This window comes from Hipposideros armiger, unplaced genomic scaffold, assembly GCF_001890085.2.
Source record: "Hipposideros armiger isolate ML-2016 unplaced genomic scaffold, ASM189008v1 scaffold_90, whole genome shotgun sequence".
In the NCBI taxonomy this organism is placed as follows: Eukaryota; Metazoa; Chordata; class Mammalia; order Chiroptera; family Hipposideridae; genus Hipposideros; species Hipposideros armiger.
The window spans coordinates 3,624,475-3,636,009 of NW_017731440.1; the positions used below are offsets into that span (position 1 = coordinate 3,624,475).

Here is an 11,535-nt window from a genome sequence, read left to right on the forward strand (position 1 = left end):
TATCACAAGCCATAATACTGGTGTTACATAGACTGCTTAAGAAGGGGATGCCTTGGGGTTGGGGAACCCAACACACCAAGACAGTCTCCGCAGCAAAACGGGCAAACCGGTACAGACGCTGGGCATGCTTCAACCTGACCTGCCAGTGAATAGGACATAGCTAGTGCCACAAAGAGTTTTGGCTGGGGCCTGTGGCAACAGCAAAACAGACGGTGTGTGCCTCTTGGTTTCTGGTTGCAATTACGGAAAGGGACCGAACGGTACAACCCCATCAGAAAACAGCACTGTGAGGTGTACCACATCCTTCAACAGTGTGAACAGCTCACCAGCACTGTCCCTGTCACCATAAGGACTCCCCTCCCAATGGCTGGATGGACATGCTGCAGAAGTCATATTCAGGTATTGCACAGACACTGACTCTGACTAAATGGCATGCTTATTTATAGCAGTGCAGTACCTTTGCAACCATCCCCCTCAGTGAGGAGAAGCACACTGTCCTGAGACCTGGGACCTATCTCACTGCAGGCTTCTATGCTGACACACTTGATATGGACAAACGACCATGCCCTGTGAAGGAAGTATAGGAAGAATTCTACCAGATGCCCAGTACACAGACAGCGCTACAGCAGGGCAGCCGCCCCAGTAGACTTCCAGTGCTGGGCAGCCCCTCCCCAATACCTTATGGTGGGATACTGGAAGAGGGCAAAGTAGCCATTGGGTGGAACTACGGCCAGCATGAATGGTGGCTGTCTTAGAAGCAACCAATGTCACCCTGTATACCAACAGCTGGGCAGTCTTCAAGGGCCTCACTCTATGGCTCCCACCTGGGCTGCAAATGACTGGATGGTTGCAAAGTAACAACTGTGGGACAAGGACTTATGGCAAGACATATTGGTCTTGCCCATATGAAAACTCACAGAGTACCATGTCCCAGCTCATTCAGGGTGAAATACCCTACCTGGAAATGATGAGACAGCCTCAACTACCTGCACTTGGCACAACTAACACCAAAAGAAGACACAGCACCATGGCCACACAATACAACCTTGATGTGTCAGCCGAAGACCTCAAAGCTGTCTGTCAACAATGTCCTGTGTGTCATCAACAATGCCCTAAACAACTGGGGCAACAGATGGATACATCAGTAGAGAACACAAACCCATCTATCACTGGCAAGTTGACTACATAGGACCACTTCCCCTGTCAGAGGGCAGAGGGGTGCAAATATGCCCTGACTTGTGTGAATACAGCCACTGGCCTCCTGCAGGCCTTCCCGAGTAAACAGGCCACATAACAGAACACCATTTGGGGACCTGAACGCCTAAGCATAGCTTACGGGCTCCCAACACACACTGACAATGACAATGGGACACCCTTTTCTGGGGTCCTTACCCAGATTTGGGCCAAACAACATGGTCATTTCATTTACCCTACAATCCAAATGCTCCAGTCTAATCAAGTGAAGCAATGGACTGTTAAAAGAACAATTGAAAACGGAGATCAGCTCCCTCCAGGGGTGGACTGCCTGGTTACACCAGGCCCTCGGGATGATCAACGACAACGACTCCCCTCGAAGAAAAAGGCCCAGTGCATACGTTCTCCTGACAGCTGGACCCTACCGGGCCCTCCAAATTCAAGTGACTGGGCCACACAGTCTCATGCCCCAAAAAGGCACCAAAAATAACCTCCTCTTGCCAGTACCACAAGACCTACCCACAGGGACATACGTGCATGATCTTTTGGCCATGGCACTGACAAACTAGGCCTCAGTGGTTGGGGATCTAAGCCCCATGAGGTGTTGGTACAGAACAGACTAGTAATGTCTCCAACTTTGTCTTTAAAACCCCTCCCCACGTCACTATTCTGAACCCTCGGCCCCAATAAAGCAGGGCTCCCTATCTATTGGGTCTTCAGAAAAGTCATGACATATTTTCTCTGTTTTCCAAAGGTCATTTATTTATATAAAGAACAAAGATCAATCAATGATATATTGTCCGTTTTGTTCGACAACCTTTTGCCATCTTTCAGTGACCTTCATAATTCCTCGTTCATAGAAGGACCTGTCTTTATTTGCAAAAAACTGAACAAGGCACTGATTTACAGCTTCATCTGAATTGAACGTTATACCACACAAGGAGTTTTGAAGAGAGCGAAACAAGTGGAAGTCTGACAGTGCAAGTTCAGATGAGTATGGTGGGTGTGGCAACACATCCCATCCAGGCTCCAATAACTTTTGACGGGTGAACAAACTTGTGTGTGGTCTCACGTTGTCACGATGGAACTCAACTTTACAATTAACAAGCTCTGGATATTTCTGGATGATGGATTCATTCAAACTGTCCAACTGCCGATAGCACACATTCGAATTGATTGTTTGGTTCCTAGGTAGGAGCTCAAAAATATGACACCTTTAAAATCCCACCACACTGAGAGCATCACCTTCCTCTGATGAATGTCTGCTTTCGATGTCCTTTGAGGCGAATCATCACGTGGGGATCAAGACCATTTGTGCACCACATTGTTGTAAACAATCCACTTCCCATTACCAGTTATTAGTCGCTTCAAAAAAGGATCATTTTCCTCACATTTAATGAGCATATTGCAGATGTTTATGCATGCCATCAAATGAACTTCTTTGAGTTCATGCGGAACCCAAATATCGAGCTTGCTTATGTATCCCAGCTTCTTCAGGTGGTCATGAATGTTTCAATAATGGATGTTCAATGTTTCTGCAATCTCTCGTGTCATGTAACATGGGTTTGACTCTATCAATGCCTTTATTTTGTCGTCATCAACCTCAGTGGGCCTCCCTGACTGAGGAGCGTCGTTGAGATCAAAATCACCAGCACAGAATTTCGTGAACCATCATTGGCACTGACATTCTTGTAGAGCATTGTCACCATAAACGTTATGCAACTTTTCACAAGCTTGACATGCATTCTTCCCTTTATGGAAGTAAAACAGTAAAATATGGCAAAAATGCACAGTTTGGTCTTCCATCTTCAACTTTTTGTAAAATCTCCAAAACTTGACCAAATCACTCAATTGTTTCTTCGAATGTAGCTAGAACTGTCAGCTGTCAAATGACATAGCAATAACACAGATGCGAATGACTCTAGTACTTCCAAAAATGAACTAGTGCCATCTGTTGCAAACATGCATCATGACTTTTCTGAAGACCCAATACGACCCCTTTTCTAGTTAGTTAATCTCTCTCACCGTTTTCTGGCACCTCACACTTTTGGGCATTGTTGCTTTCCTCCTGGGCCTGTTACTGTTTTCCTTTGCCTATATTGTTGTTGCAGTGTCTGGTTACGATGTACATCTTTAACCTGCAAGAATTCAGGAGTTATGAGTGCCAGTAGGGTGGGGGTGGGGTAGGTGGGTGAGGGGAGTGGAATAAAGAAACCTGGCCCACAGGCAAATAAACTAGCAGGCAGTCAAGGCCTCCTGGCTTCTTGGGATGCTGTGTGCACGAGAGCAGGCCTGCAAGATGATTTCTCCCACAGGATGCTCTTTGTTTTGCTGTACCTATATAACCTTCCTTCTTCTCCACCTGGGTATGGATCACTACCCCTCTGGCCAGCCACTCCGAGAAACTTCCTGGTGAGTAAGGCTCAATAAACCTATTTCTTGGCCCCATCAATGTGGTAACATCATGCTCTCCCAGGCCGGGTCTAAGCCATGCCAGATGAGGGACGGACACTCATGGGGAAAAAAAACACACAAAAAAACTATTTCTTACACTGAACCACCTGGTGGTTTTTTTTGGGCTTGTGGTTTCTCAGACTCAAATCTTGGAACAACACAGTCTCAGTCTGAACACATACACAAGGAAAGGTACAGGCTTAAAAAAGACCTGAAAAGACCTTAAGTCTACACCTCAAGCTGATCCTTGGAAGAGAGAGCCTACAAGAATTTCTTAAAGCAAAACAAAACAAAACCAAAAATGAGCAAACTTTGGGGATGGGGGAGAATCTGATTTCCAGAGCTACCATATCATTAGATTCAAATGTTCATATTTTCAACAACAACAAAATCACAAAACATACAAAGAAACAGGAGTATCTGGCCCCTTCAAAGGAAAAAAAAACACACACCAACAAAACCGTCCCAGAGAAAAACCAGATGGTGGACCTACTACACAAAGACTTTTTAAAAACTGTTTAAGATGCCCAAAGAACTAAAAGAAGACATGGAGAATGTCAAGAAAGCAATGTATGAACAAAGTGGAAATATCAATAAGGAAATAGAAAACCTAAAAAGAAAACAAAAAGAAATTCTAGAACTGGAAAGTACAATAACTGAAATGAAAATTTCAAAGGCATATGTAAGCAGACAAAAGAAAGAATCAACAAACTGGCAGATTTGACAATGGAAATTATCAAGTATGGGGAATGGGAAAAAAAAAGATTAAAGAAACGTCAACAGAGCCTAAAGGAACTATGGTATATAAGAAAACCACCAACCATATTTTGGAAGTCTTAGAAGAAAAGAGAGAAAAGGGAAGAGTTTATTTGAAGTAATAATGGCTGAAAATGTCCCAAGTTTGATGAAAGATGTGAATATAAACATCCAAGAAGCTCAACAAATTCCAGGAAGGATGAATTCAAAGAGACCCACACCAAGACACACTGTGATCACACTGTTAAAAGTCAAAGAGAGAATCTTGAAAGAAATAATAGAGAAGCAACACGTCACGTACAAGTTTATCTGCAGATTTCCCATCAGAAACCTTGGTGCAAGGCCAGGAGGCAGTGGATTGATATATTCAAAATGCTAAAAGAAAAAAACTGTCAACTAGGATCCTATACCTGGCAAAACTTTCCTTCAAAAGTAAGAGAGATCTTAAGACATTCCAAGATAAACAAAAGCTGAGGAAGTTTGTTACCACTAGAACTACCCTATAAGAAATGCTAAAGGGAGTCTTGCAGGTTGAAATGAAAGGACACTTAAAGCCATATGAAGAAATAAAGATCTCAGTAAAGGTAAATATGTGGGCAACTATAAAAGCTAGTATTATTGTAAAAATGGTTTGTAATTCTAGTTTTGGTTTTCTAAATGATTTAAAAGAGTAATACATGTTTTTCCAAAAACAATAACTATAATAGCTAGTATTATTACAACTTTGATTTGTAATTCCACTTTTGTTTCCTACACAACTTAAGTGACTAATGCATTATAAATATTATTAGTTTATGATTTTAGATATAATGTATAAAGATGTGATTTTGTCACATCGATAACTGAAAGGAATGGAAATGGAGCTGTATAGAAGCAGAATTTATGTATGTTATTGAAGTTAAGCTGGTATAAATTCAAATTAGAGGGTGGCAGGTTAGCTCAGGTGGTTAGAGCACAGGCTCATAACACCAAGGTTGATGGTTGGATTCCCATATGGGCCATTGAGCTGCACCCTCAACAACTAGATTGACAACAACTTGACTTGGAGCTGATGGGTTATGGAAAAACACACTGTTCCCCAATAAAGTTAAAAAAAATTTTTTTCAATTCAAATTAGAATGTTACAGCTTTAAGATGTTAAATGTAACCCCCATGGTAACCACAAAGAATATTGTTCTACAATTTACACAAAAGGAAATCAGAGGGTAGTTAAGATGTTTTACTACAAAAAAAAATCATTTAAACACATAAGACAGCAATGCAGGAAAACAAGGGACATAAAAAGCTATAAGGCATATACAAAACAAATAGCAAAATGACAAAAATCCCTTTTTATCAGTTATTACTTTAAATGTAAATAAATTAAACTCTGTAATCAAAAGACAGATTGGCAGAATGGATTTAAAATAATGATCCATCTATATGCTGTCTACAAGAGACTCACTTTAGATCCAAAGACACAAATGGGTTAAAAGTGAAAGGGTAGAAAAATACACTCCATGCAACTAGTAACCAAAAGAAAACAGAGGTACCTGTAATAATATGAGACATAATAGACTTTAAATCAAAAAAATTTTATAAGGGTCTAAAAAGGACATTATATATTAATAGTTTAATAAAGTAAGAAGATATAACAATTATAAATAGTTATACACCTAATAACAGACCACCAAAATATATGAAGCAAAAGCTGACAAAATTTAAGGGAAAAATAGTTCCACAATAATAGTTGACGACTTCAATACCCGACTCTCAATAATGGATAGAACAAATAGAATTAAGGAGAGGACTTGAGCAACACAATAAACCAATTAGATCTAACAGACATATACTTCTGAAGTGTACACGGGACATTCTCCAGGATAAACTATATGTTATGCCACAAATCAAGCCTCAATAGATGTTAAAAGATATACTACAAAGCATCTTCTCTGAATAAAAGATGAAGTTAGAAAATCAATAACAGAAAGAAAACTGGAAAATTAATAAATTCGTAGAAATTAAACAATGCACCTTTAAATAACCAGTGAATCAAATAAGAAATCACAAGGAACATTAGAAAATACTTAGAAACTAATGAAAACAGAAACACAACATACCAGACTTTATGGGATGTAGCAAAAACAGTGGTAATGGGAAATTTGTAACTATAAACACATTAAAAAACAGGAAACATCTCAAATTGATGACCTAACTTTACAACTTAGGAAACTAGAAAAAGGAGAAACAAAATCAAAGCTAGCAGAATGAAGGAAATAATAAAGATGAGAACAGAGATAAATGTAATAGAAGGTAGAAAAACAATACACAAAAATCAATGAAACCAAGTCAGTTCTTTGAAAACAACAAAATTGACAAACCTTTAGCTAAACTGATTAGGAAAAGATAGAGAAAACACAAACCACTGAAACAAAACAAATGAAAGTGGGGACATTTCTATCCGATCTACAGAAATACAAAGGATTATAAAAAGTACTATGGACAATTGTATGCTAACAAATTGGATAACCTAAATGAAATGTACAAATTCCCAGAAACACAAAATCTACCAAGTCTAAATCATAAAAGAACGGAAATCTGAATAGACCTATAATTATATTAGTAAGGAGATTGAATCAGTAATCAAAACCCTCCCAACAAGTAAAAGCCCTGGACCTGATGGCTCAGTGGTGAATTCTAACAAACATTTCAAAACGAAATAATACCAATTCTACTCAAACTTTTCAAAAACTTGAAGAGGAGGGAACACTTCCAAACTCACTGTATGAGACCAGCATTACTCTGATACCAAAGTCAGCCAAAGACACTACAAGAAAACTACAGACCAATATTCCTTATGAACATTGATGCAAAAATCAACAAAATACCAACAAACCAAATTTAGCAGCATATTAAAAGGATTATACATTATGACCATGTGGGATTTATTTCTGGAATGAAAGGAGGGTTCAACAGACAACAATCAATCAGTGGGGCCGGCCAGGTGGCGCAGTTAGAGCGTGAGCTTCTGAGCAACAGGGTCGCCGGTTCGATTCCCACTTGGGCCAGTGAGCTGCGCCCAAGCTGAGCTGCCGCTGAGCTGCTGCCAGGCGGCCAGATGGCTCAGCTGGTGACAGCGCATGCTCTTAACAACAGGTTGCCCATTGACTCCCGCATGGGATGGTGGGCTGGCCTCCCCCCAGCCCAACCACACTACTAGATTGAAAGCAGCAACTGGACTTAGAGCTGAGCTTGAGCCCTCCACAGCTAAGGTTGAAGGACAACAACTTGACTTGGAGCTGATGGGTCCTGGAAAAACCCAATGTTCCCCTTCCCCAATTCCCGAACACTGTTCCCTTCCCCAATTCCCCAATAAAAAAAAATCTAAAAAATAATAATAATAAAAATTCAATCAATGTAATATACCACATTAACAGAATGAAGGAAAAAAACCTTCATGATCATTTCAATTGATGCAGAAAAAGCATTTGACAAATTCCACACCCTTTCATAATAAAAAACATGCAATGAACTAGGAATAGAAGGAAACTACCTCAATATAATAAAAGCCATATATGAAAAAATCCACAGAAAACATCATATTCAATGGTGAAAGGCTGAAAACTTTTCCTCTAAGATAAGGAGCAAGGCAATAATGACGCTTTTGCCACATCTATTCAACACAGTACTAGAAGCCCTAGCCAGAACAATTAGGAAAATAAAGTCACCCAAATCAGAAGGACAAAATTAAAATGATCTCTGTTCCCAGATGATACAATCTTATATATAGAAAGACTTAAAGATTCCACACAAAAATTGTTAGAACTAATAAATGAATTCAGCAAAGTTGCAGAATACATCCAAGTCAACACACAAAAATCAGTTGCATTTCTATACATTAATAATGAACAAATTGAGAAAAGAGAACTTAAAAAAAATATTCCACTTACAATAGAATCAAAAAGAAAAAAATACTTAGGAATTAACTTACCTAAGGGACTTATACAATGAAAATAACATAACATTGCTGAAAGAAATTAAAGAAGACATATATAAATAGAAACATCTAATCCATGTTCATAGGTTAGAAGACTTAAGATTGTTAAAATGTCCATACTACCCAAAATGATCTACAGATTCAATGCAATCCCTATCAAAACCCCAATGACATTTTTTGCAGAAATAGAATAAGCCACCCTAAAATTCATGTGGATTCTCAAGGGACTCAGAATAGCCAAGATGATCTTGAAAAAGAACAAAGTTAGAGATCTCACACTTCCTGATTTTAGAACTTACTACAAAGCTATAGTAATCAAAACAGTATGGCACTGGCATAAAAATAGACATATACACCAATGGAATAGAACAGAAAGCCCATAAATAAACCCTCACATATACAGCCAATTATTTTTCAACCAGGGTGTCAAGACCATTCAATGGGAGAAAGGACAGTGTGCTGGGGAAACTGTATATACATATGCAAAAGAATGAAGTTAGACTCTTACCTAACACCATATACAAAAATTAAGTCAAAATGAATCACAAACATAAACACAAGATCTAAAATTTAAAACTCATAGAAGAAAACAGAACAAAAACCTACACAACATTGGATTTGGCAATGATTTCTTGGACACGACGCCAAAGGCACAGGCAACAAAAGAAAAAAATAGGCAAGTTGGACTTCACGAAAATTAAAAACTTTTGTGCATCAGAGGACAATTCCAACGTCTTCCCCAAGAGTTGCCACAGTTTCCTTCTTCAATAGTGCTTGGAGGGAACAGGCACCCTGCTGTCTGCACAGAGCCAGCCCTCCCACCTCCTTATAGTGCTCCCAGACCACCCCAAGGTCCCCACTGCTGTTCCAGCACTGGGCAGCGGCTGCCACCTCTCCTCACCCATCCACAGTGACTACCGCATCCACCTCACTGTGGGGCCAGAACTACCACAAGGATCCAGAAGCCACCATCAACCCCCATATCAACCTGGAGCTCCATGCCTCCTGCATCTATCTGTCCATGTCTTACTACTTTAACTGCAATGATGTAGCTTTGAAGAACACTGCCAAATATGTTCTTCACCAGCCTCATCAGGAGGGGGAACATGATGAGAAACTGATGAAGCTGCAGAACGAATGAGGCGACCGAATTTTCCTTCAGGATATCAAGAAACCACACTGTGAGGACTGGGAGAACGGGATGAATGCAATGGAGTGTGCATTACATTTGGAAAGCATCAATCATTCACTACTGGGGCTGTACAAACTGGCAACAGACAAAAAAACAAAACAAACAAACAAACAAACCACTGACTTTGTTCAGAGACTCATTACCCGAATGAGCAGGCGAAATCCATCAAAAAATTGAGGGACTACAAAAACAACTTGGGCAAGATGGAGGCTTAGGAATCTGGCATGGCAGGGTATCTGTTTGAAAAGCACACCCAGGGAGACCGTGATAATGACAGCTAAGCCTTAGGATGGCTTCCTATGGCCACAGAGGTGACTTCCTTGGTCACCAAGGTGGTGCCTGCATGTTGAAGTTACATTTTCTATAGATTTTACCAAAATGTCTTTCATTTGTACCATTACTTCAAATAAAGCAATTTGGTAACCCCTTTCCCCACAAAGACACTTTGAACAGAGTGAAAAGGCAACCGATGCAACTCATATATCTGATAAGGGATTAATATGCTTAATATATATAGAACTCCTAAAACTAAACAACAACAAAAAAACATATAACCTGATTCAAAAAAATGGGCAAAGGGCTTGAATAGACATTTCTTCAAAGATGATATTCAAATAGCCAATAAGCACCTGGAAAGCTCAACATCTCTAATCACTAGGGAAATGCAAATCAAAACCGCAATTAGGGGGCTGGCTGGGTGGCTCAGTTGGTTAGAGCGCGAGCTCTGAGCAAGGGGTTGCTGGTTTGATTCCCACATGGGCCAGTGAGCTGTGCCCGAGATGAGCTGCCAACGGGCGGTCAGATGGCTCAGCTGGTGAGAGGGCGTGCTCTTAACAAAGTTGCCGGTTCGACTCCCACATGGGATGGTGAGCGCCCCCCCCCACTCCGCCCCGCAACTATATTGAAAGCAGTGACTGGACTTGGAGCTGAGCTTGCGCCCTCCACAACTAAGATTGAAGAACAACAACTTGTCTTGGAGCTGATGGATCCTGGACAAACACAATGTTCCCCTTCCCCAATTCCCGAACACTGTTCCCTTCCCAAATTCCCCAAAAAAATATTTTAAAAAACAACAACCCACATTTAGACACCTCTTCATATCCATCAGAATTGCTACTATCAGAAAATCCAAAACAACAAATTTTGGCAAGGGTGTGGAGAAATTGGAACCATTGTGCACTGGTCATGTAAATGTATAATGGTAAAGCTACTGTGGAAAAGAGTATGGTGGGTCCTCAAAACATTAAAAATAGACTTAGCATAGGATCCAGCAACTCCACTTCTGGGTATATACCCAAGAGAATTGAAAGCAGGGTCAAAATCATAGAGATAGAAAGTGGAATGGTGGTTTCTAGGGGCTGGGAGCAAGGGGAAATGGGGAGTTATATTTAATGGGTACAGAGTTTTGTTTTGCCAGATGAAAAGAGTTCTGGAGATGGACAGTGGTGATGGTTGTTTAACAATATGAATGTAATTAATACCACTTAAACATGGTTAAGATAGTTTTTATGTTACGTGTATTTTACAATAAATTTTTTTGGAAAAAAAAATCAGGGTTAATTCAGGCCAAATCCAATATGCAGATATATAGATCATAAATTTATATAGTTAGTAAATTAAGCAACAAATTTGACTAGCCATCCCTCTGCCACCTCTCACATTCCAGGAGCATATATTTTACAGACAAGCTTCCCTATGCGTTCAACAAGTGAGAGAAAATCATACTTTATCTAGCCAAACTATCTCAAGCACGATTTTAGAATAAAAGCATTGTCATACATGCAAATCCTCAAAAAATTTACATCCAAGCATTTTTTTTTTATTGGGGAATTGGGGGATGGCAACAGCGCTGGGGAATTAGGGGAAGGGAAACAGACAAGTTGCTGTCCTTTTGTTCTTCCGTCTAGTTGTGGAGGACGTTGCTTCACTGGCCCAAGTTGGCACCATCATTGCGCTCTTCCCA

The 11,535-nt window shown here is 40.1% G+C and overlaps 1 pseudogene; it reads left to right on the forward strand.

The window, feature by feature from the left end:
* Positions 1-1,547: 1,547 nt before the first annotated feature.
* LOC109383873 (ferritin heavy chain pseudogene) lies at positions 1,548-9,853 on the forward strand (annotated as a pseudogene).
* The last annotated feature ends 1,682 nt before the right edge of the window (positions 9,854-11,535 follow it).